Genomic DNA, 25,329 nt, shown 5'->3' with positions numbered 1-25,329 from the left:
GTCCCACCTGCAGAGACAGTATGAACTACTTGCCTTTTTCTTTTCTTTCTCTCAGTTAATGCTGTCAAGAGATTTCTACTTCTACTGAGGCTGCATTTTTCTTCCCCTCCTTTCAGCGTTATTCCGCCTTGAAGTTACAATTACATTAAAACACATAGGTGTCTTCTTATTGCTTTTTAAAAAATGCAAGGCTTTGTAAGGCTAGTTTACTGGGATTTATTGCAAGTTAATTCTCCTTATCTTCTAGGGAAACATATTGCTGAGTTCACCTTTTCTAGTGGCCTCTTATTTACAACCGTACACAATTTAGTTCTCCTCTCCCTCTCAGTAACTGAATTTCTGCTTGTGAATGCATTGCACAGTCCATGTTGTTGTTCTGCAGGAAAGTGGTTAACTCCTCTAGAAAAAAACAAAATGAAAAAAAAAAACCTTACTTAAGGCAGGAACATGAAACCAAATAGAATTTGGCTGAGGACTACTACAACATTGCCACAAATACATCTATCCGTGTATCCATCTATCTAGCCAGCCACATAACATTAAGTCTGTGTGAACTCAGCCACATAGATGATAGATGATAGATAGATAGATAGATAGATAGATGATAGATAGATAGATAGACAGACAGACAGACTGATCTACCAGTCATGCTGTATTGTACACCCTCTGTTGATTGTACAGTTTGATATTTTAATGATTTTTGCAAAATTCAGAGAACAATCCTAACTCCCTGATCAGCACTACGGGAGATTAGGATTAGACAGACACACCCCTCTACTGGGTTCAGCTGCTTGAAAGGGCATCACCACATAATTCCTCCCAGTGATAGCCAGTTTGGGGCTCTGAAAGAGGGTGCTACAATGAATCAGGGCATCCAGCTGTTTACCAAAAGGTTGTTGGTTCAAGCCGACCCAGAGATGGTTGAGTGGGGGCAGGATTCCTGCCTTGCAAGGGTTTGGACTAGATGACCCTTGAGGTCCCTTTCAACACTATGATTCCATGGGGCAGAGGTTGGGCCAGCCATGGATCTAATGGATCCAAAGCTTTTTCATCTGTTTAGGGAAGTTTTTAATGTTTGGTGTTTTATCGTGTTTTTAATATTCTGTTGGAAGTTGCCCAGAGTGGCTGGGAAACAACAGTCAGATAGGCGGGATATAAATTATTACTATTGTTATTATCAGGAAGATAGTGCTTTATGAGCCATTAGCTTGTACAATATGTGTCCTTGAAGAAATTATTATTATTATTATTATTATTATTATTATTATTATTATTATTATTATTATTATTATTATTATTATTATCTCCCTGAAAGGAGCCAGCTTAGACACCTCAGATTTTTGTCTTGTGAACAGTCCTGAGATCTCTTGATGAAGGGTAGTATATAAATCAATTATTACATTACATTACATACATTATATTAATAGCCAGCCTGGAGCTGATGAAGCAAAAACAACGATGGTGTGCTTCCATCACTTTCCACCCTAGTTGGCATGAGTTCGAGGGGCTTTGGATGGCTTTAGTGGTTCCACTGGTCTGTCCCACCAGCCTCATTTTGTATAGCTCTGTTCTTCTGCTTCCTCTGGTCATGAGGAGAGTATGTAAAGTATTGCAAAACCCATCCCCAAATCCATCAACTACGACTTCTAAGATTTCTGCATAAATCACCCTCACATCATCAAGGATCTCTTCACCTTCATAAGGACCACAAACTTTTTTTTTTCCATTTTAAGAAAGTTGAAATACTCGAGAAACTTCTTTTTCTGCATTCCTGCAGAATTTTCCTACAAAGCACGTCCACTTGGAAGATGACCCAGTATCCCCAAGCTATCTCCAGAATTGAAGAGTAGACATACTCAGCGATATGTTACTTTTGACAATTATCACCTGCCACTCTGTGGTGCCTTCTAGGTACACGGTAGTTTACAAAAAAACACCAACACGTGTGTGGCAGGTCCCTTCCCCAAGTCTCCCAATCTATAAATAGATAAAGGGAAAGGGAGAAAAGGGAGAGAAGTGATGAATACAAGCAGATTTCCTTCCATATGTCCATTTGACCCCCTTCACAGCATAGAGATCTTACGGGAGTTTGCCCCTCTTCCCTAGCAATGGTGACTTCTGTCCCATCCCACAAATCAGCTGATGGCTTCAGCAAACCTGTCATGCCATGAGTACCTCTCATTCCTGCTAGGACAGTCAATTCCTAGCTTGTCAGTATAGGGGCAACACAGATTCTTACAATACAAAGAGCACCAAAATAGATAAAATAGCCAGTCTCTGGGAAGTTGAAGTTAATTAATAAGCATGAGATTTTCATTGGAAAATATAGTCTTAAGATATAAAAATCCTGTGTGCTCTCTAAGAAATAATTTGGTTACATCTGGGAAAGTGCTTGACAAACAATTGAAATCAAACTTAATCTATTTTCAACTTTGATGCATCCGTACAAAGATTTATGAAAAGAAAACTTTTTTAAGTCCTACATATTCAAATTTCCCCTGAAAGCTCTTGTTTATATTTACATAATGTACTTTATGAGCTTCATTTTATATGTGATTGTGCCATACGAGAGAGCGACAAGTAAACAGATCAGCCAAGTCAGCTCTATAAAAAATTATTGAACCTATAAAATGTAAAAATTCCGCTAATAAATAAATTTATTGAAAGAACCTTTTGGGTGTTCGGTAAACATCCAACATTTCACTGAAACCACAGGGGTAACTGCTGATAGTCAAATACACTATCATGATGGTGTTTCTATGATCAGCAGAAAGAGGTCTATAAAATGGATGAAGAAGACAGGTGCCTAAGGAGGTTTTTTAAAAAGATTAGTCAAAATTCAATCCTGTAGCCACTAACCTGAGAAGAAGCCTCTGAACTCCATGGAACTTACTTCTGATTAGACATTTAGAGAAATGTTCTGTTACAGAACAATCCTAACTCTGGCCAGGCAGCTATGGGGTATCTCAGATGTTGCAATTACAGCCCAACCTTCCAAACTGGCTAGGGCAGAATTCAGGCAACCTGAGGGTGGAGAACCCACTAGCAGTCTTGAAACTCTCCTCTCCTCTTCCTTTGAACTAGGACAGCCTTACAAAACCCAGGCCCTTCCAGATGTTTTGGCCAACAGCCCCCATCATATCTGAACATTGAAGCTGATGGGGTGTGTGGTCCAAAACATCTGGAGGCAACGAGGTTGAAGAATGCTGGACCTTGCCATATACAAGAAGCTTCTTAGTTATCAACACCTATGTCAAGACTGAGCCCAGTAAACATTCAAGAGACAAAACACTCACTGCTCCTACAGAAACACCCAGGCCGCAGCTAACATAGAGGCCCTGGGTGATATTGTGCATTCAAAGAAATGAGGGATCTTGAGAACTGTAATTGTCATCAGCCCCAAACCTGTTTTGAATGTTAGGCCTGAATCCCAGACTATGTGAAGAAATAATGAATAAATTTGCCTCTGAGAATCTGAGTGACTTTTTCTCAGGACTGGATAACTACAGCCACTTCCCAGACACCAGAGATTGATGGCATCCATATTCAACGTCAAAATCCAGACAGCCTAAGACCAAATACCCTTGCTTTTTCTTGACAAAATGCATCTGTGGGGAGGAGGGTTGTGTTTCGTTGTCATTGTTTTAAAGAAACAAATCCTCCAAGGTTTGGCAGACTCATCATTGTTAAGAGATTCTGAAAGATTTTGTAACCTAGGGCAGAGTGGGGGAAAGATGAGAAACTGGGATTGTCATGTCTTTATGCTCTATATCGCTGCACTGAGCTTGAGGTATCTGACCACTAGGTTTGACATGAATTTGCTATCATGAAGAACTTGTGGAGAGTGTCAGGAGTTCGGCCTACACTCGAGTAGGATCCTGGCAGAGACACATGCCCGACTGGCATGCTCTCTCCCTCCTGGTCGATCGTTCAAGAGTTTCAAAAGCTTTCTTCAGCCTGAACATCACAGCGACCGGTGCCAACAGACAGCAGCACACTTAGGGATCCTCAGAGTCTTTGCAGCTTGCGTAACAGACCTCAGCAACTCAGCATTTTGGCTAATCTACTTTATTTACATACATACACACGGAGCACTGCAACATGGCTCCCTCTCTCCCTAGCATCAGACAGCAAAGAGAGAAAAAACAAAGGACAATAGTCTCACTTCATGGAACACAGTAACACAAACATGCTGTCTCTGTCACTTCCCATTTTGTGGAGTCAAAACATTTACGTCATGTGATAGACAACAATCCCATGACTGCAATCATGGAGAAGGAATTCTAACAGAGAGTGCAGTAAGCAGTTGGACACACTGAGAATATTTCATCAAAAGACATTCCAAATGTCCACGGAAGAAAACAAAAGCCATTTGAACTGAAGGATTTAAACTGGTTCTGATGATCATCATCATTATAATTTATATTTTTGCACCAGCATGTCTCAAAACAACTTACACAATAAAAGCTGAGAATCAGTATCAAACTTTATTTCAGTCAAAGACCAGCATAAAATAAAACATTTGGATAAACTGAACACATAAGATTTAAAACAGGTAAGGGATAAAAGCCAATAATTAAAAGGTGATTATGCCATACATAACTTTAAAAAGATAAAAAAGGAGAGACTGTTAAAACAACTATAAGGGAGGGAACGTAAAGGAGCACAATAAAAGCAGACCTTAAAACCAGATACAAAACCAATAATAAACAAAAACTAAAATACCCCCCCACACACACAAAAAAAAGTTCAAGGAAAAAGTTCTACCAATCCCACTTACGGGATGAGCACAAAAAGAATGACGATAATGTTTTGAAAACAATCTAATCATAATTGGAGGTCGATATGCTGTGATTCTGAATCTTAACAAATAGTGATAGGACCAGAATACAGAATTGACTAAGAAATCCAACTTACTTTTTAAAAGATGTAATGATTTTCTGTATCACTTTCCTTCTTTCTCTGATGCTATCACTCTCTAATAAAGCAAATCTCCAACTAGTGTTATATATCTGTATGCAACACAATAACCCCTTCTCTTTTGGTTCATTCCACCCTTCTTCCCTCAAATACCTGCTCTTACCAAAGACCTCTAGTCAAGACATCCAGCAGGAGGACGTGTCACAAGGGAGTCCATGTCACCATGACATTAGCCACCTTACTCAACAGTGGGTATTATTCTGCATAATATTAATTTCCATTTCAATATTCATTTTTACAGGTTTTGATGAATTAAGATGCTTGAATTGTTATTATTTTTGCTTAGAAACATTCTAGACCACCCCTCATCCTGTGGATTCTAGTGCTGTGTCCAATCGTAAACATACAATATAGGAAAAACAACATTATATTCTTTAAACAAAAATAAGATTCAGAGGCAACACAAATATGAAACTGTTGCAGAAGAACAGGGACCACACAACCCCCAGGCAAGTAAAAATAACCTGGTGCCAGAAAGACTGTAGTTGTTTCATATTCCATGTGTGTTTTACTGTGTGTTTTTGGCTTTCTCGGTGAAATGTTAGCGACAAATATCTCAAATTGCCCAAGGCTTATAGTGTGGTTTCATCTGGTTTGGGCATCTGTACATAAAGGAAATATAAAAAGAATGAAAACATGTGTGGCACATCAATATTCTATATTGACCCCTTTGGCACTCAGACTATCAGAGACATGAATGGTAAATGTGTATTCTCCAAGTTGTGACTGATAAGTAGACTTGCTTCCACATATGCATATCACATCTTTAGAATTTGACCATAGCTCATGAACTCAATGTTGGCTCCTTGTGAGATCGATAGCTTTTCTGTTTTCAGCAACCTCTCTATTTTAAGCAGGTTCTTTATTTTAAGCAATCTCTCTTCCTTAAAAAATAAAAATAAAATAAAAAAGGAGGAGGGATATTGAAGAGGCAGTTGGTTTTAAACACAGTCCTCCAGAAAAGCAGGTCCCTAAACCTAATTATCTTTTATCTTGGTGCCAGGATTTTTCCAAAACATTTACCATTCGTTTTACTTTCCCTTTTTTGTCAGTCATTTAGATAAACCAATTATGTGCCATCAAAAGTCAATTCAGTTTCCAATTTACTTAATGACTAACACTTACCAAGTGAACAATAAGTACATCAACGGCATTAACTGTTGCTTTTGAGCCTTTCCAAACTAATGGGATCTAATCAATGAACAATTAGAATATCTCCATCTCAATTATGCTTCCCAATGGAACTTCACAGCAGGTATCACTAGCAGTTTATTCTGATGCCCTTCCCTTCCCATCCATTTTTTTTGTCCCTGCTTTGGGGATAAAATGGTCAGAAGGAGCTACAGTTTAAAGAAATAATTAAGAAATGTGAGGTGTCCAAGGTGCTTCTCCCACAATAGCTACTTCTTTTCAAATTGTGAAGCTTACTAAACTGTATGCTCCTATCTTAAGTTCTTCTGGAGATGCCCTGCTCCAGGCATTCTCTTTAGTAGGCATACACTTCTACAAATAACAGGGCCTTTTCTGTGGTGGCATCCAAATTTTAAAATGCCCTCTCTAACAATGTTTACCTGGTACTGACCTTATAAGAGTTCTTATTTTTTATTATTTTTTTACCAGGTGAAGGTCTTCCAATTATTTTGCATTTTAGGCTGTTGATGTTTTAGATTGTTTTGTCTTCTTGTTTTTTATGCTTTTTTCCTGCTGGTTTTAAATTGTGTTTATGTGTTGTGTGGATTAATTTTATTCAACCCCACACCACCTGCAGAGCCAGCCAAAAATACTTTGGCGAGGCAAACCACAAAATGGCATCCAGAGGCGAACCACAAAATGGCATCCAGAAAGAAGGGGTGAGTGGAGATCTTTGTCAGGAACAAGGGGGGATAAAGATCTACAACAGGATCTGGTGCCCCTGTGGATCGTGCTGCCTGAGTCAGTCGCCTCATGGAATCTTTTGATGGAAGTTGGTTAAGAAATGTTTAAAACAAGTAAGTGAACTTGTCAGAAGACATTGCTGCAAAAACAGGGAATCCTCTTCTCTGGATGCAGCCTCCCCATATGACAAGCTATCAGTACATTGGTACCTCGGGTTAAGTATTTAATTTGTTCCGGAGGTACATTCTTAACCTGAAACTGTTCTTAACCTGAAGCACCACTTTAGCTAAAAGGGCCTCCTGCTGCTGCTGCACCACCGGAGCATGATTTCTGTTCTCATCCTGAAGCAAAGTTCTTAACCTGAAGCACTATTTCTGGCTTAGCGGTGTCTGTAACCTGAAGCGTATGTAAGCTGAGGTACCACTGTACTGCAAGTTGGAATATCTTCTTAGACAATGAGCATTTTTCTGTCCTCCTTGGCTGGCCTTGGCCCTCCAAAGCTGCTCACACATTTAAAGCACAACCTCTACAAAGAATTTTGGATTTAATTTACCCCACACAGAGAGAGCTACAATTCTCAGCACCCATAATGTACTACAGTTTCCTAAGCTTTTATGCAGGAAGACATATGCTTTAAGTGTACGATCTGTGTGCAGTCCAATACAAGAACGGCTATTAAAAGCTTCCCCGAATTTGCTTGAACAACAATGTCTAACTCACTGAACCAAGGTCCCAGCTCCTGGATTCTCTCAGATAACTGCCTACAGTTTAATTCTGATGGAAGCATGGGAAGGGGAGAACAGAAAAGTCGCACTGAGGCTTAATCCAAACACTCATAGCATCAGTTGGCATATAATTCAGCTAAATATATTTTAGTAAACAATTGTCCATGGTGCCCCATGTCCTTTTCCATTCTCTAATTCTTCAGGACTTGCATGCCCTACAGTTTGCTTGAAACTACGCAACAGCTGAAGTTTTTATTTTCTGTAATCCAAGTGATTTGACAGCGACAGCACACTGTGCAACAAGGAAGCCTAAGGTCGTTCCCACCCCAAAAAATGGCCCTAGGCACCAACCTAATATCTAATTAGCTTGAATGAGAACTGCTGGGAGACTGTCTGCTTGCTGCAAATTTGCACTGACCACTGAAATTTGAATTCTGTGCCCTGACATAAGAGAGATGAGATAAGAGAGGGAAAAGATTTCTAGCAGAAGGGATACCACATGATTTTTGCTTCTCCTGAGGTTGTTACCTATTTTAGTGATATGGCTGCATTCTTATAATTGTATTTGCCAAAGGCATTTTATACAGTATGAGCCATTAACCTTATTGACTTTCACTATAGCTACATGGGACATGGGTGGCACTGTGGGTTAAACCACAGAGCCTAGGTCTTCCCGATCAGAAGGTTGGCGGTTCGAATCCCCACGACGGGGTAAGTCCCTGCTCCTGCCAACCTAGCAGTTCGAAAGCACGTCAAAGTGCAAGTAGATAAATAAGTACTGCTTCGGCGGGAAGGTAAACGGCGTTTCTGTGTTCGCCGGAAGCGGCTTAGTCATGCTGGCCACATGACCCGGAAGCTGTACGACGGCTCCCTTGGCCAATAAAGCGAGATGAGCGCTGCAACCCCAGAGTTGGCCACGACTGGACCTAATGGTCAGGGGTCCCTTTACCTTTACCTATAGCTACATATGCACACATTCTAAAGTTCTCTCTCTCTTTCTGAACGATCGGATTCACTGTTGTCCACACTTAAGGACTGAAAGAAGAGTGTGCCCCATGACAATTTTAGAGAATAAGAAAATTGTGACATTTTTTTTGAGGGGGGGGGGCTTCTGAAAGCAGAGGCGGCTTTCAAAGGTGGAACTAATGGAGTCATTTGCTTTGCATATAGGTTACAGAAAACACTGAACACTGCAAATGAAAAGTTATTATCCATTGTACTAGACTGAATAAGAAGATTCTTAATCCTACTTGTGCAATATATTGAGCTTTAAAGAACTGTAATCTGGATCCTGAAATACCACTCGTGGGATGAAGGGCAAACTATCTATATATTTATAATACAGTGTGGTATTGAAAATTATTATTTTTTTAAAAAAAGCAGAGGTGACAGTGTTCTCTTCCCTTTCCTGCTTAAAATAAAGTTTCCCCACTGCTTAAAGCAGCATGGAGCTACTATTGTCAGCGGCTGCGTAAACTAGGAAGCTGGAATGACTCATTTGGAACAACTCCATGTCATATATCAGGAACTGGGGGTATTTTAGGTCTGACTGTATTGCAGAAACACTATTGCTAGAGTGGAATGAGGGGCAACCTTCATGGACAAATGAAGGCCAGATCCTTTCTCTCTCTCCCCCCCCCCCATGCTTCCCTCATGCTGTGCTATCCTTCTGACTGAGGCATTTTGAGATAACATGCCAGCCTGCCTGGCAGCTGACTGAAGCAGCAGGAAAAAAGGCTTCTTTTGCCAGCAGAACATGCACCTCCCCAAAAAAAGTCCTTCACAACTTCTTCCTGCCCCTTCCCCCCCAAAAAAGAAACAGAGCTGTTAGGTTTCTGTTATGCCACTATGCAGTTCTTGGAGTCACAAGACTCTATTGACATTCCAGACTGTTGAAAGTATCATGGGAGACAGGAGACGGATGTTGATGTTACTGGCTTCCTGTTTCTTTGTCCTGTTGTTTTCTGTCTCTCACAGAGAGCAGATGCATATTCTTTTCTGTTGCATAGTTAGAAATAAAGTAGCAATGTAGCACATATTTCTGGCTCCTTCTGCTGCTGTCTGGGTACTCTGCGCAATGCAGAGCGTGCCTGAAGTCTCATTCAAAGGCTTAGGTCATTTATCACCTTTGGAGGAGAGCCTGGATGGGTTCCGAAGGTACGCCCAGAGGAGTAGCTATTACAGCTCGGTCGTATGGAGGCTCTGACAAGAGCTGCATGGCCTTTGGGTTTCTTCTAGACTCGTGGCTTCTCATCCTGTGCCAGATTGTAATGGAAACTACGGTAGCAGTGATCTGGAACAGGAAAAGAAATACATGTGGAAGGCAGTCAGAGGACTGCAGAGCCTGTGGAAATGAAGAGGATCTCCAGTCACCGAAAATGTTAGTGAGTTTTCTTTCAAAGTGTTAAAAATTGCCTGTAAAGTAAGGTAAACCTGAAAACATCTTAGGAATGCATCTCGTACCCTCCAACGTTTCTTGGATGAAAATAGGGACGTCCCATTCCATAATGATAATTTTAAAATTTATACCCCACACATCTTACTGGGTTGTCCCAGCCACTCTGGGCAGTTTCCAACCTATATAAAAAACATAATAAAACATTAAACATGAAAAGAACTTCCCTATAATAGGCTGGTTTAAGATAGCTTAGTCATGCATAAGATAGCTTGGGGGTTGGATAACTCCATACCTTCCAACATTTTCCCAAAGAAAATAGGGACATCCTAAGGAAAAGCAGGACATTCTGGGATCAAGTCAGAAACTGGGATGGCTTCTCTAAATCAAGGACATCCCTGGAAAATATGGACACTTGGAAGATCTGGTGTCTGCCCAGTCCCCAAAGAAGTAATCCGGCCTCTTTTCATTTGTTTTGTGGAGAGCGAATGGCTCCAGAAAAAGAGAGGGGATTTTTGTCCTTTGCAATAACCAGGATTGTTTGAAGCATCCTGATCATGGGCACTACTAAATCAGATGATCTTTTTGCACTCCTGAAAGTGCTTATCCAAAGCTGCTGAGGCATTTGGACTCCATTTAACCATATTGACACACATGCATGACTTTTTTTTCAGCAGGAGCTCACCAGAGCTTAGCTCCAGCGCCTCTCAGGTGGCGCCATTGCCATTCTAAGAGAACAAGGGAGATGCTCATGGTGAGCTCTGGCACCTCTGAGCTCTGTGTGTTTGTTCCAGTATTCATTAAAAATGCCAAAGGACAGTACATAAAATGTTATAAAAAGCTTAAAAAGGCATTAGTGAACAATTGTAAAAAGATAGATTCTAAATTGTCTGCATAGGCCTGGTAGAACAGGGGGGAAATAGCAGGCATTTTAAAGTTGGAACAGAAGACACCTCCTGAATCTCTGTTGTCAGATTGTTCCACAATACTGAGCCAATGTCACTAAATGCTCTGTTTCTTTTCTTTGTCAGATGAGTCTTGCCAACTCAGAGAATGACCAATGCTCCTGTGGATGATACTAATGATCAAGCTGGGATAAAAGGGTTCAGATGGTCCCTGAAGTACCCTGGACCTAAGTTGTTCACGTCTTTGTAAATTAGTCCAAGAAGACTTGAATCACATTTTGACCACATAGCTATTGAAAACATGCCATGAGATAGTTTTGGATTAATGTAAGTTTTGTACCAATTCAGCCAGAAACACAGATTCAGTTGAAATGTATGTATGATTTTACAGCCCTTCAAATCTTCTGTCTGTATTCTATTTTTACCAGTGTGTAGTTTTTCAATCACTGGACTGCCTACCGTTATAATGCCATATGATTTGCTGCTGCTGACTGATCCTGCATGCAGTGATATGATTTCAGATCCTTTCTTTGCAGGCTAGAATCGAACAATCCGACTCCCTGAGGTAGAAGCAAAAATTAAACCCTAACCCTCCTTAGGTACAGTCTGTGTGTTATAGCTACCATGTCACCCAATGGACCTGGTTATCAATAGATTCAGGCTCACAAAAGGAAGTGTTTCCTCGCAGCACATATGAACACTTGAAGAATTTGCTGCTGTAGCCCCCAAAGAAGAAGAGAAGAGTTTGGATTTGATATCCCGCTTTAGGAGTCTCAAAGCGGCTAACATTCTCCTTTCCCTTCCTCCCCCACAACAAACACTCTGTGAGGTGAGTGGGGCTGAGAGACTTCAGAGAAGTGTGACTAGCCCAAGGTAACCCAGCAGCTGCATGTGGAGGAGCGGAGACGCGAACCCGGTTCACCAGATTACAAGTCTACTGCTCTTAACCACTACACCACACTGGCTTGATTTAGCCCAGTATGGTGAAATCACTCAGTGCAGACAGGTAGGAAGAAGGGAAATGAATAATGTTTGGGGATCTTTTCACCTTCTAGAAGGTAAAGTGAAGTTACACATACAGAATTAGCATGTGAATGGGGAATCAGGTCATGTATATCTGGTATTGTTTGTTATAGTCATGTGGCGATTGCATGGCTTTTGTCCTTCAAGCTGAAAATTCCAATTTTGCCCATTGGGCTCAATAATATTTCTCTTTTTTTAAAAAAAAAACACAGTTAAGTGATATGGGGAGAACCTTCAAGGTTTAGCAATCTATCCCACATGGAACTCTGGGAATTGTAGCTGTGTGGGGGGATTTGGAGACCCCTAACAACATTCAGCACCCTTAACAAACAAACTACAGTTTCCAGGATTCTTTTGAGGAAGCTCTGACTGTTTATAGTGGTATGATTTTGCTTTAAATGCCTAGGGCAGTTGGTGGGTGTAGGAAAAGACACTATGACCCCAATTTATGCCCTGAATACTGTGAAAACCTACAGGCTGAGGTGGAAAAATTTCAAAATGAATTTGCTAACCCCTATGGCAACCACAAATATATAGTCCAGCTGTTAATTGAACCACAGCCCTTTTGTCCTGAATATTGTGCTCTTCTTCCTTAATATAATGCTACCTCATTCTCTCGAAACTGGGTCTGGCACCCTTCAACGTGACTGTTCTGTTGGAATAAAAAAATCCAAATATATAAGACATTTGAGGAAAAAACTGCACCACACATCTCCATTTCTGGCAAACAAAAGACCTGCCACTCTATCTAGACTTTTGTTCCTGTTGTCTATCATTAAACCTTTCTTTTCTTTTAATTACAATATGAACATTTGCCATCAAATAAAAGGCAGGCTAAACACAGAAAAGCAACAATTTCCCTTTCAATTGCATAATTTCCAAGTACCTCCAGTTTCCCACTGTGCTTTGACATTTTAATTTCATTTCTGTTTCCCCAGTCTGTCTGCAATAAGACTCTTGATTCAACATAATGATAATGGGGTATGCATTCATATGGATAAATCTGTAGAAATATTTGTTAGACTAATTGGTGCAACATACATGTTTCTGAAGAGGATATTCACCTCTCCTGAGCTTGATTCAGGCAGTCAATGTTGTATCCAAGTAATGACTCCAGAATATATTTGTGTGCATGGAATCGGCACATTCACACACTGACCTGGCTAAGGATCGTTGTTCCATTGTAGTCAGAGGTTATGAGCTCTGTACACCACTCCTTTATGAAGTCAGAGTCACGAGTCAAATTGTAGTTTCTTTGGATATTTTTTGAGTTAAGAAGGCACCCCCTAGTCAGAGACATGTCCCTTCCAAACAACAACAACAACAACAATTTTATTATCTATACCCCTCCCATCAGGCTGGGTTTCCCCAGCCACTCTGAGCAGCTCAAAACATATCTGAAAGCATTAAAAAAACCCCACCAATCCTTATCAAAGCCTCATGTTGCTCTTTTGACTCAGTTGTCAAACATGTATTTGGCAGCATGGGAGAGATTATGGAATTGGGACTTAAAGTTTACAGCATGCTACACTTTGAAAGAAAATTATATGAAAATGATGTGTCATTGGTATTTAACCCCTAGCAAATTAGCTAAAATGTATAATGCAAGATCAAATGCATGCTGGAAATGTAACAGGGGAAAGGGCACCTTCTATCATATGTGGTGGACTTGTAAAGTAGTAAAATAATTTTGGGAGATGATATACAATGAATTGAGGAAAAATGTTTAAAATAACCTATAATTTTTAAAAACAAAACAAAACAGAAGCTTTTCTTTTAGGAATTGTAGGTGCCGAAATTCCAAGTGACTTGAAGAGATTTTTCATGTACAGTGGTACCTCGGGTTAAGAACTTAATTCGTTCTGGAGATCCGTTCTTAACCTGAGATACTACTTTAGCTAATGGGGCCTCCCGCTGCCGCTGCGCCACCACGTGATTTCTGTTCTCATCCTGAAGCAAAGTTCTTAACCCGAGGTACAATCTCTGCCTGCTCCTCCTCTCCCATGACTTCCCATTTTCCCCCCTAATCTATCTCTGAGTTGCTACCTCCCTCAAACCCCTGTTGTAAATCTATGCGGTCTTCCTCTTCCTCCTCCCTGGAAGGGTCAGGATGGGGAGGCGGTCTCCACCACTTCTGCTCCTCCTCTGCCCAGTCCCTGACAATTAGTTTTCTTTAACAATGGAAGCAGGTTTTAAGATTATACACAGCTCTTCTTCAGGCTTTGATAGTGAGAGCAAAAAATAAATATCCAATAGTCTAGATAGACGCAGCTGGGTAGTCAGGGTGATGGTTACTTGGCTGCAGAAGTTTACTGGCCATTGCTGTTGGCATGGATATAGTCTAGGCTGAATCCAAATATGCCATTCTGATGTCATGTGTGATGTCACAAAGAGGATATGCTTTAAGTCTTGGTAAAGCCAAAAATAGTTAACAGTCAGACTGCATCTCAGCCGTGTCAAGATGGATCACCATAACAGGTGATGAATAGTTTTATTTGGAGTATATATTAACTTTTACTACAGTGGTACCTTGGGTTAAGTACTTAAATCGTTCTGGAGGTCCGTTCTTAATGTGAAACTGTTCTTAACCTGATATACCACTTTAGCTAATGGGGCCTCCTGCTGCCGCTGTGCCGCCGCCGCACAATTTCTGTTCTCATCCTGAAGCACAGTTTTTAACTGGAGGTACTATTTCTGGGTTAGCGGAGTCTGTAACCTGAAGCGTCTGTAACCTGAAGCATCTGTAACCCAAGGTACCACTGTATGTGACTACTGCTGCCTGGACACTATTAGCCCAGAGATGGAAAGAAGGTGCAGTCCACACCAGAGAAGAATGGCAGATTAAACTGATGGACTATGCAGAAATGGAAAAACTGACCAGAAGAATTAGGAATCAGGAAGAAATTGGACTATGGTTTTATCAGTGATTTAATAGAATTGGATTAACAGATGGAGGAGGAAAAGTAAACATAAGGGCCATGCTTAATCCCCTCTGGAAGGGCTCATTTCTGCAATCAGAAACAGAGCATTGGTCTTCGTGGACCTGACTCTAAGTCAGGAAGGCAAGTCTTTTGTCTTCCATGGCTCCATAAAAGAAATTATTAAGAAACTTCCCCCAATCTGGTGTCCTCCAGATGTTTTGCTCTCCAACTCCCATCAGTCCTGGCCACCATGGACCATTAACATTAGGCAAGCAGCTTTGTTTTACCGCTTTCAACACCTGCTAAAATAATTTCTGGTTAGGCAAGCCAACTCAGTCATGCAATTTTATTTTATATATATATTAAAACCGGTAGATTTTATCTGTATTTTGATAACTTATGTCTACCTGTTTCTAAAGTCTGTTGATGTTATTGCCCTATTCTTATGGCTATTTAATCTTATTTTATGTAAAACAGTAGATAAATCACGTTAATTAAAAAGAAGCTGAAAAACCTCAGTGGCCAAGAATGATGGGAGCTGAAGTCCAAAACATCTGGAGAGGGACAAACTGGGAAAGGCTGAATTAGGGGATAGGGATTTCTAATCTGTATTTGGTCATTCTCTCTGTATGCCAAGATAATGGACCATTTAATCTTCCAACTCAGATAAACAAAGGAAGGGATATACTGAGTTGTGTCTGGCACAGTCAAAGAGGCTGCTGCATTAATGTAATATAAGTCTGTACGTTGTAGCATGATCTTTTTTGCTCCCAAATTGTTGATGGAGGAGATTCTGAGAGATGGAACTGGAAGATCTGAGAGTGGAAAGACACTAGAAAATAGCACACAGAAGGTGTCTGTTAAAAAAAAAAAATCATCTGGAGAAGACCCTGACCGAGAGAAGAGAAGCCTTCTCCATTCACAAACTGTTAATCCAGCAGCAGCTCCACAACCAGAGAATGACTGAGGTCTGAAGCTCCAATCCAGCACAAGACTGTGGAGCAGGTCTAAAAGGTTGCAATTGCTCACCTGTGGATAGCTAATTTATTCAACTCCATCCCTTCGTATCTTTGTTTGATTGACTTTCAATTCTGTGTTCCAACTGAATTAACACTGGCTTTCTCTCCTCTTCTTTTTAAAGAAACCCTAGTCGTCTTCTTCATATTAAAAACTTGCTTCCCAGTGTTCCAAAATATACTTCCATGCAACACGAGATAGGGATGCCCGAGGAATGCAGTTGTTGCAAATTCCATCATAAATTGACCTGCTTTGCACTAATGTGCACACTGGAACTTACGTTATCCTCCAGTTTTTCCACTTTGTGTGTTTTTTATTTATTTTTCCACATCCCTCAACTCAAACAATAAAAAATATGTATTTTAAAAACATTCTTTGAGAGGAAAATGTGCTTAAAATGCATATTTAAATATTCTTTAAATTCAAAATTTCAAGCTTTTTTAAAAAAAGAAACACAGGTAATTTTGAAAATGAGATGGGATGACATATGATTGTGGAATATTTGAGTATTTATTTTGTTTGTTTGTGTTTTTTTGAAAACTCAATAAAAAGTATTTTAAAAAAAATTCTTGGAGGAAAGGTGGGATATAAATGTTATAAATAAATATATAAATAAATTTTCTGTGAGAACAGAGAGAGAGAGAGAGAGAGAGAGAGAGGGAGAGAGGGAGAGAGAGAGATATGGGATGGACTTAGCGGTGAACACATGTGAAAGTGATAAGGACCAAAATTAGAGCTGCCCATCCCTAATTGTGGACTGATGGAAGGCCAAGCATCACCCCCCCATCCATCCTGCTACAGATTTGAAATCCAGATCTCATGGTTCACCTCCCAACAACAGTCGCTCATAGGGAAAGTGTGGTTTCAGTAACTTCTCTAGCTCTTTCAATGTAAGAGCCAGAACATACTTGAACAGACAGGAATATTTAAGAAATGACCAGAGTTTTGGGGAATCAGCCTCTTGGACTTGGCAAGTCTTAACCTGTCCTTACTGCTCATTCCCTTTTGTCCCTTCAGTCCTTTTCAATCAATCCCTATTCGCACAATGGTGTCATAATGTCATTTCAGAAGGGCATAAATCACTTTCATTTCTGAGGAAGTGGGTAGAATTTGGGGGTGAAGGGAATCAACGGCATGGCAAGCAACATTTGTTCTGTTTGGGAGCTCTAATGCTGGACCCCAGGTGAGGTTTATGACTTGCTTATCAGTGTATCTATGCATCACTCTGCCTGTCAAATAGCTTAGCAAATATAATCATAATCCCCAAAATATTGCTCAGGCAGGTTAAAAAGTTATCTGGAGTGGCATGCATCACCTACTGTAGGATTCTTCCAGTTATATTTACAGGACAGTGAACAGGCAAAAGACAAGTTGAAAAGCAGAGCATGCTGTTTAGTGTGAAATTTTAGTGTTTTAAAGCAAGTGGGGATCCATTATCCCTGCTCCCGCAGGTAAATCCTTTGCTATGACATCTACTAAGACAAGTGTAATGCAGCTTTTAAGTAAAATATCACCTCCTAGGCACTACAAAGACATATTTAATATGCTTCATCCACCGCCCAGTATAAATTTGTCCCTGTGATAGGCATTAATTAAGAACTTTTTGGATATTGAAATGTTCACCTATGTTGAAAATTCCCGCTGGAATTACAGGCTAGCATATGCAGGCACAAAAGAGAGGGAGAAAATTGTGTATGCGCTCATGAAGGCAGACGCTCCAGTGGTTAGCATGAGATGCAGGAGAAAGTAAAGTTGATTTCTGAATATATACTGCAGTGCTGAATCTGGTAAAAGCACTCCCCCTTGCCCTCGGCTGGCCATCACTGCTATACTCACTGGGGGGAAATGGCAAGATTATGTCCCAGTTCATATGTTGCCCTATGGTGCAGTTCAGCACAGAAACTCAGAGAGGAGCAGTAGAAGTTGATTCTTTATTCAGAGAGAGAAAACCCCAACAGAGCTCTATAGAGAGGACTAACCCTGGTGAGGCAGTTGCCAGGACTGAGTATCTGACCCTCCCACTTCTTCTTAAAGACTCCTCCCCAGCTGGTTGCCTTCACAACAGTCCTTTGAAGAGGGGCTCTCTGTGTCTTTTGTTCTGCTACATGTAATGCCTTCCTTGATTTTGGGAACAGAGAAGGAAACAATGCAACTGGCAAGCAGGGCCGTCTTAAGCATATCCGGCTCCATGGTGCAAAGCCCCCTCCAGTGCCCCCCCAATTTTTCAGAGTTTTTTAGGGAGGATGGCGCTGCCAGTGGGGCTGGAGGAGGCGGGCAGCAGCTGGAGGGTGGCTCCTCTGACAGAGAAGAGGCGGAGGCTGGACGCGGCGCCTCCCAGCTCAGCTGGCCACTGCGTGCCGCGGTAGCCATGGCAGACAGAGGCTCTGGGCTTCAGCACAGCATGGCAGAGGCAGGCGAGGGTGGCGAGCTGAGGCCAGGAGATGCCACATCCAGCCTCCACCTCTTCCCTGGTGCCCTCCAGAACTTGGCACCCTGCACCACTAGCCTCTGTGGGTAAGACACCCTTGCTGGCATGTGGTGGGGGAGGCGTCTATCTTTCTCCTCCTCAGCTGCCTCAGTTTCACTTAACCCTGTTGCTTGCTCAGTCTCCAACCTGACTGCGCTCCCTTCTTCCTCTGACCTGTTTCCTGCATCCCATCACTATTCTCCTGGATCAGAGCCTTCCCCCTCTGAAGCTTGCCTGGGGGGTTCCCCAGTTGGAACCTCCCACCATTCCTTCTTGTCTAGCCCGTCCCTGACACCATAGTGCAGCTGCTTCTCTTCGCAGGGTAGAGAAATTAGTACACTTCATCCCCTTCAACTGCGAAAAGTATGTTCCAGTCTGATGCCCAACCAACCACACGGTTGGTCATTTTGTGCAATTCTTTCCCATTAAAAATAGAGTGGGAGATCATGTGAATTGGGTGACTGTGCATTTCAGGCTTCATTTTTGTGTGTTTGCTTTGCCCAAATGTCGTATGTAGTGAAAGAGAGGGTGTTTGCTGAACCTAAACCACATTAAGAAGATGTTCTGGTGCGCGTGCAAATTATATTGAGTACATGCTCAACTCAACAATTACTAGGACTCTTGAGAGAACGGGACAGTATTTTGATGTGGCCTACAAAACTTTTTCTTTTTCTTTTGTTTGTTTGGCCAGCTTTTGGTTTTTCATATAATACCCAAGGGTCAATAATCACATAGAGAGTTCAGAAAACTCAAGGTACAGTCAAATACACAGTGGTTCAACTATAGTCATGCTTTTTAAAAATGCATTAACTGGTTGTGAAATGGGGATGGGAGCACATGTTTGAATCAGTACTCAAATGTACATCCTATTAAAATCGGTGGATTATGGGTAGAGGACAGGCATTCATGCTCAAATGTCCTTTCTGCTGTGTATTAAAATGTTCTGCAGACTTACAACTATAGTTCCAGTCCAGCAAGTGGCATGCTTGCAGAAGCCTGTCAAAAATCTTTTTTTGTGCTCAAACACAAAGTCTGCAAAAGGTTAACATTCCAAAGCCTCTCTCTCCAACAACAATCTCCAAAGAATTAATAATCTAAATTTTGATAGCGGCATGGAGACAGAGGGAAGGGGAAAGCAAGAGTAACATATAATAAAGTTTTATAATAAAACTATAAATCAACTAAGTTTTCCCTATATTCCCCCTCCCTCCAACCTTTGCAACAAGGGATACATTATTGAGACCAATTCCACAGTAGAACCTAGTATTGCTTTGGCTAAAAATAGCTCCAAAAATGGCAGCTGTAAGAAGGTCTCGTCTTCACATGCGACTCCATTACTGAAGGACACTTAAAGCATGTAGTGTTAAAAGCTTGTGAGTTAGAAGTACCAGCTCTGATAAGATGGCTTACCTCTTAGTCTTCCTGAAATAAATAAATATTAGATTTGCGCAACAATGTCTTACATTCCCGTGGCTACCATTTGAAAAAGTAGCTACAACGATGGCAAGCAGCCCAACTATTCATTTCCCGTGTGTGTGTTTTTTTCTGAGTGGAACATTTTTTGCATACTGTGTGTCTGCTCTCACCTAAAAACTGCAAGACAGAATCATCTTATTATGTCTCAAATATCACTTTAGGCATAATTAAGTGACAACTTGCAGTCTTTCAGGAGGGGTTTCAATGGATAGTGCCTAAAGTTTAGACCAGGGGCATCAACCTACGGCCCGGGGGCTGAATAAGGCCTGAGGGACTCATTTATCTGGCCTGCAGTGACCCCCACCGCCGCTCACTGCCACCCACTCCTACCGGCATGGTGTGGTGCAGCGCAGCGCAGGGACCCACTTCTGGGTCAGAGGAGCACTGGAAATAGTGTGTGCAAGTGTATACAGTGATCATCACTTGAGACACCGGCCCGAGGCAAGGAAAGCTTGGAGACCCCTGGTTTAGACCAAGGCAAAGCTGAGTTCAAATTCCTCTCCAGCCATGATGTTTATTGAGTGGCCTTAGACCAATCCATCTTCCCCCTTAACCTACCAAAGATGGAAGTTGTGATGATAAAAAGGTTGGAGGGACGATATCCCATACTGTCTACACCACCCTGGTATGGTTGGGGGAAGGGTGGGATATAATGTCAACAAATAAGATGTCTTCCACTACTGAGATGTAGCTCACAAACCCCCAAAAGCAATGTGTATAGATAATAGTCTTTGGCATGAATGGGGACCATTTTCAGCCTCATTCTCAGCAAATTTCCTGGGACAATATGTCATTGGTGGGCTAAGCCAGAGACAAAAAATAGAGAACAGATGCTTGGGGCATTTCTCAGGTACAGATAGTCATTATGTACATGAAGACCAATATGTTGTTTTTCACCTTTCTACTCTTCAGAGAACAGATAGTGAGCAGGGTTCCAGGGGACTATTTTGCCACACAGCCTGCCAACCTGGACCCCTTGAGACTATGAGATTGGTTCTATAACAGAAGAAGCAAAGGTTGATGGGACTTGTAGTCCAAAACATGGAGGGCACCCACTTGGAGAAGGTTGCTGTAGACTGCACAAATGGCAATTTAGCATTAAAATGTGAAATGGATGTACTCTCCCATTACTTTCAACCACTAATTTCTTCCTATCAAAAGGCAAACAATGGAATTTCTGCCCTCCGCCCTACACCTGGATTAAAATTTAGGAGATAAACCCACCAAGGACAAGATGAAATGTGTTGTGTGGGCTGCATCTGGCCCAGGGGTTGCCAGCTGGCCATCTCAGCTCTCCAGGAAAAGCAACATTACTCTGCAAGCATATCATTAAACTACTGAAAATTACATGAAAAGGGAACTTAAATACCTAGTGTCTCACAATTACAAATCACTTTCCCCAAACAAATTACAAATCATTATCATCTATTATCTTCCATTACCAACTCCTGCTCCAGTTCCACTTGTCAATTTCTGTAATAATAATTTCAGGGGAAAAAATATATCTAATAATGAGCATGATTTTGTTTGACTATTTAAGTCGCCTGAATACACAACTGCATCCTCAAAAGGCAATTATTAGCATTGCTGACTTCCATTCTCCAGATTAATTCAGGCTTCAAATAAAGCCCGGTTCAACATTCTCAGGAAATCACTTCATCTTGCTATTTCGGCACATGCTTAATCCAATTATTGTTCCTTTTGTTCTTTAGTCACATCCAGTGCCTCCTCGTCTGTCGTCAGCCGTAATACCTCCGTGGGACTTAGCCCTATGACAATTTGCCTGCCACGGTGGTTCGTGTAAATATTTATGCCGAACCAGCCGAACGGTTTAAATAATTCATTTTATGGTGCCGGATCGTTTCTTTCGGTTGGTCCCTGCATATCCACAAAACTGGCGTGGCCAGATTACGATTTGCTTGCAGCCTGAACTTGTAAACATCCAAAGATAAGCAGCAATAAAAGGAATGTCTCAGAAGCAACATGAAAGAGCAATATGATTCCTCTGGATATAATTAGCCAGGATGGGAGAACGGAGGGAAAAAAATTGGGGATAATGAAATGGAGCTTTTCGATGCTCAAATTTCATTTCACCACCTGCAGCTATTAAAGTATCCCACCCACTAGTATAATTCACACCTTCTATTGTTAAAATAACCTAATGCATTCCCCCCCTTCCTTTTGATTGGAAGCATATTTTTGAAGCATGATTATTATCTTTTTCTTTTTCTTTTCTTTTTCTAGCTCTATGCTGTAATCTCGAGGGTAAATGAAACAGACCTATCTTGATCAGTGATACAGAGCTAAAACATACAGACAAAGCCCTATATGACTTACCTGTGGCCAGGTTGTGTAGCATTGCAGACTGCGGGGGGGGGGGGTTGAAAGGGAGGTGGCTTGCTCTTCGTGCGGTTACACACCCTCTGCAAAGGAGTGGGTTTGAAGCAGTGGTGTGGAGTGTCTCCCATCAGCATCAGTGGGTGGCCCAGCTGTGCTCCTATCTGAACAGGGCAGCCTAAATCTGTCACCTGTGTTGTGGTAACCTCTAGGTTAGATTATTGCAACACATTATATGTGGGGCTGCCTCTGAAGATGGTTTGGAAACTTCAGCTGGTGTGGAATTCAGAGGCCAGGTTGCTCACTGGTGCAGGATGGTTTGAGCATATAATGCCAAACCTGTTGAGACTGCACTGGCTGTCAATTAGTTTCCGGGCCCAATTCAAGTTGCTGGTTTTGACCTGGAAAGCCTTAAATGGCTCCGGACTGCAATACCTCAAGGACCTCCTCTCTCCATATGAATCAACCCACACCCTGTGTTCATCAACTGAGACCTTCCTTTGTGTGCCTCCTCCACACCAGGTCTGGTGGGAGGCAACACAAGAATGAGCCTTTTCTGCTATGTCTCCCCACTTGTGGGATGCTCTGTCAATTTGCATCTCTTAGTACAGAAAGTATTGATCTGATGTGTAGAGATCTTTTCTATTCTGATTAGTACAAGAGGGTTCTAGAAGGTTTCTTTCTATGTGAAAGAAACAGGCAGAAGTTTTCTGATGTTTGGGTTATTCCTTCCAGGAAGCTGAGTACAGCTGGTTAAAACTGGTTCTGTTATCTTTTCTGCCAAGGTCATGCTGACAATAATCGTCAGGCCAGGAGGAGCCTGGGTTTCACTCACTTTCTCTTTCTAGCTCTTTGTTCTCGTGTGGTGCTCTGTATGCTATAGTGTTAAGTTTTAGTCTTATTATAAGTCATTGTTAAGGTTAAGGTTAAGTCTGCTGCACCTAGATTTATTATGGACTGTGCCAATCCTGAATGTATTGGATTTGTGACCATTATGCTCATTTGCCTTCAGTAGCAGTAAAGCTCTGCTGGATGAAGTACAATTGCCTCTGGTCTATTTTTGAGAACTCTGGTGCAACGTGTTATGTTTTTCCGATGACGACGACATGCTCTCCCCAAGAAGGCTTGCATGGTGCCCTTAATTCTCCCTCACAAGCATATACTCTTGAGACATTGGATATATATATGCTAAATAGCTTATCTTCCACCATTTACAGGTATCTTATAAACATACCTGTCAACTTTTCCCTTTTCTTGCGAGGAATCCTATTTGGAATAAGGGAATTTCCCTTTTAAAAAGGGGGAAGTTGAAAGCTATGCTTATAAATGCAGCGGGCCACTTGGGCTCTTAGATCAAGGACAGAGAGGTGGGTCCATCATATGCTATTTGTAGCCTTTAATTTGAGATACAGGGCATTGAGTTTGGGATCTTTTGTATCACTGAGCTATGGCACAGAGAAGGAGATGTCCATTGTTAACAATGGGCTTGGAATATCTAACTTTAACAATGTACAGCAACTCATAAACAAGAAAGGGAGTGGGTGGCGCTGTGGTCTAAACCACTGAGCCTCTTGGGCTTGCTGATAGGAAGGTCGGTGGTTCGAATCTTCACGACGGGGTGAGCTCCTGTTGCTCTGTCCCGGCTCCTGCCAACCATAGCAGTTCAAAGGCATACCAGTGCAAGTAGATAAATCGGTACCACTGTAGGGGGAAGATAAATGGCATTTCCGTGCACTCTAGTTTTCATCATGGTGTTCTGTTGCGCCAGAAGCTGTTTAGTCATGCTGGCCACATGACCCAGAAAGCTGTCTGTAGACAAACGTCCGAGTCCCTCAGCCTGAAAACAAGATGAGCACCACAACCCCATAGTCACATTTGACTGGGCTAAACTATCCAGGGGTCCTTTACCTTTTTTACCTTTAAACAAGAAATGAGAAAGTTCCAGAGGGTGGTAAAGTGAGGCATGTTCTTGGGTCCCAAGTCCAATAAAGGTCCCACTGCTTCAAAAACAACACCATACTAACTTTGCAAAGAACATCTATGAAGGTCAGTGACAACATGAAGGAATTTCTGGCTTCTCTGCCCTACTATTTTTAATTTAAAGGTGACTATCCAAGGTACCTTATGGGACATGGGTGGCACTGTGGGTTAAACCACAGAGCCTAGGCCTTGCCGATCAGAAGGTTGGTGGTTCAAATCCCCGTGATGGGGTGAGCTCACGTTGCTCAGTCCCTGCCCCTGCCAACGTAGCAGTTCGAAAGCACGTCAAAGTGCAAGTAGATAAATAGGTACCGCTCCGGCGGGAAGGTAAACAGCGTTTCCGTGCACTGCTCTGGTTTGCCAGAAGCAGCTTAGTCATGCTGGCCACATGACCCGGAAGTTGTATGCCGACTCCCTCAGCCAGTAAAGTGAGATGAGTGCCACAACCCCAGTGTTGGCCACAACTGGACCTAATGGTCAGAGTTCCCTTTACCTTTTATCCAAGGTACCTTGCCCAAGGGGACGCAGGTGGCGCTGTGGGTAAAACCTCAGCACCTAGGACTTGCCGATCGCATGGTCGGCGGTTCGAATCCCCGCAGCGGGGTGAGCTCCCGTCGTTCGGTCCCAGCTCCTGTCCAGCTAGCAGTTCAAAAGCACCCTTAAGTGCAAGTAGATAAATAGGTACCACTTTATAGTGGGAACGTAAACGGCGTTTCCGTGTGCTGCTCTGGTGCCGGTTTGCCAGAGCAGCTTCGTCACACTAGCCATGTGACCCGGAAGTGTCTGCGGACAGCGCTGGCTCCCGGCCTCTAGAGTGAGATGAGCGCACAACCCTAGAGTCTGTCAAGACTGGCCCGTACAGGCAGGGGTACCTTTACCTTTACCTTTTTACCTTGCCCAAGATGCACACCTGCATTTCTGCAGCCACATCTCTTGTTGTTGTGAAGACCTGCTTCCATTTGTGGGTCCCTCTTGCAGCATCAAGGCATTTATTTTCTACTGGTCAAGGTTACGCATAGTTCTGTCTCCAGGAGTGATGTGGGGTGGAAAATGTCAACACAAGAAATAACATTTCAAATATAAGCCTTAATATGATGTTCTTTCCGAAATAAAATTTAAAGACTTGAATGATTTTTTTCAAAACTTCTTGGCAAGCATCTGTGTCCAGACTTCATAAGTAAATCTAAAATACCTGCTGTGATACAGGCAGTGACATTCTGATTTTTAA

General features: G+C 41.9%; 2 long non-coding RNA genes across 2 annotated transcripts; both read right to left on the bottom strand.

The window, feature by feature from the left end:
* Positions 1 to 202: 202 nt before the first annotated feature.
* LOC309373852 lies at positions 203 to 5,096 on the bottom strand. Its single transcript, XR_014170238.1, has 2 exons — positions 4,918 to 5,096; positions 203 to 399 (listed from the first exon to the last, which is right to left on the bottom strand). It is a non-coding gene; the product is annotated as an uncharacterized lncRNA (long non-coding RNA).
* Positions 5,097 to 15,285: 10,189 nt separating this feature from the next.
* Positions 15,286 to 22,731, bottom strand: LOC309373887. The gene is made up of 3 exons (XR_014170271.1): positions 21,501 to 22,731; positions 20,702 to 20,766; positions 15,286 to 15,884 (listed from the first exon to the last, which is right to left on the bottom strand). It is a non-coding gene; the product is annotated as an uncharacterized lncRNA (long non-coding RNA).
* Between the last annotated feature and the right edge of the window lie 2,598 nt (positions 22,732 to 25,329).

Source organism: Podarcis melisellensis (assembly GCF_964234715.1).
Source record: "Podarcis melisellensis genome assembly, chromosome: 7".
NCBI lineage: Eukaryota > Metazoa > Chordata > Lepidosauria > Squamata > Lacertidae > Podarcis > Podarcis melisellensis.
This window is presented reverse-complemented; position numbering and strand designations above follow the sequence as displayed.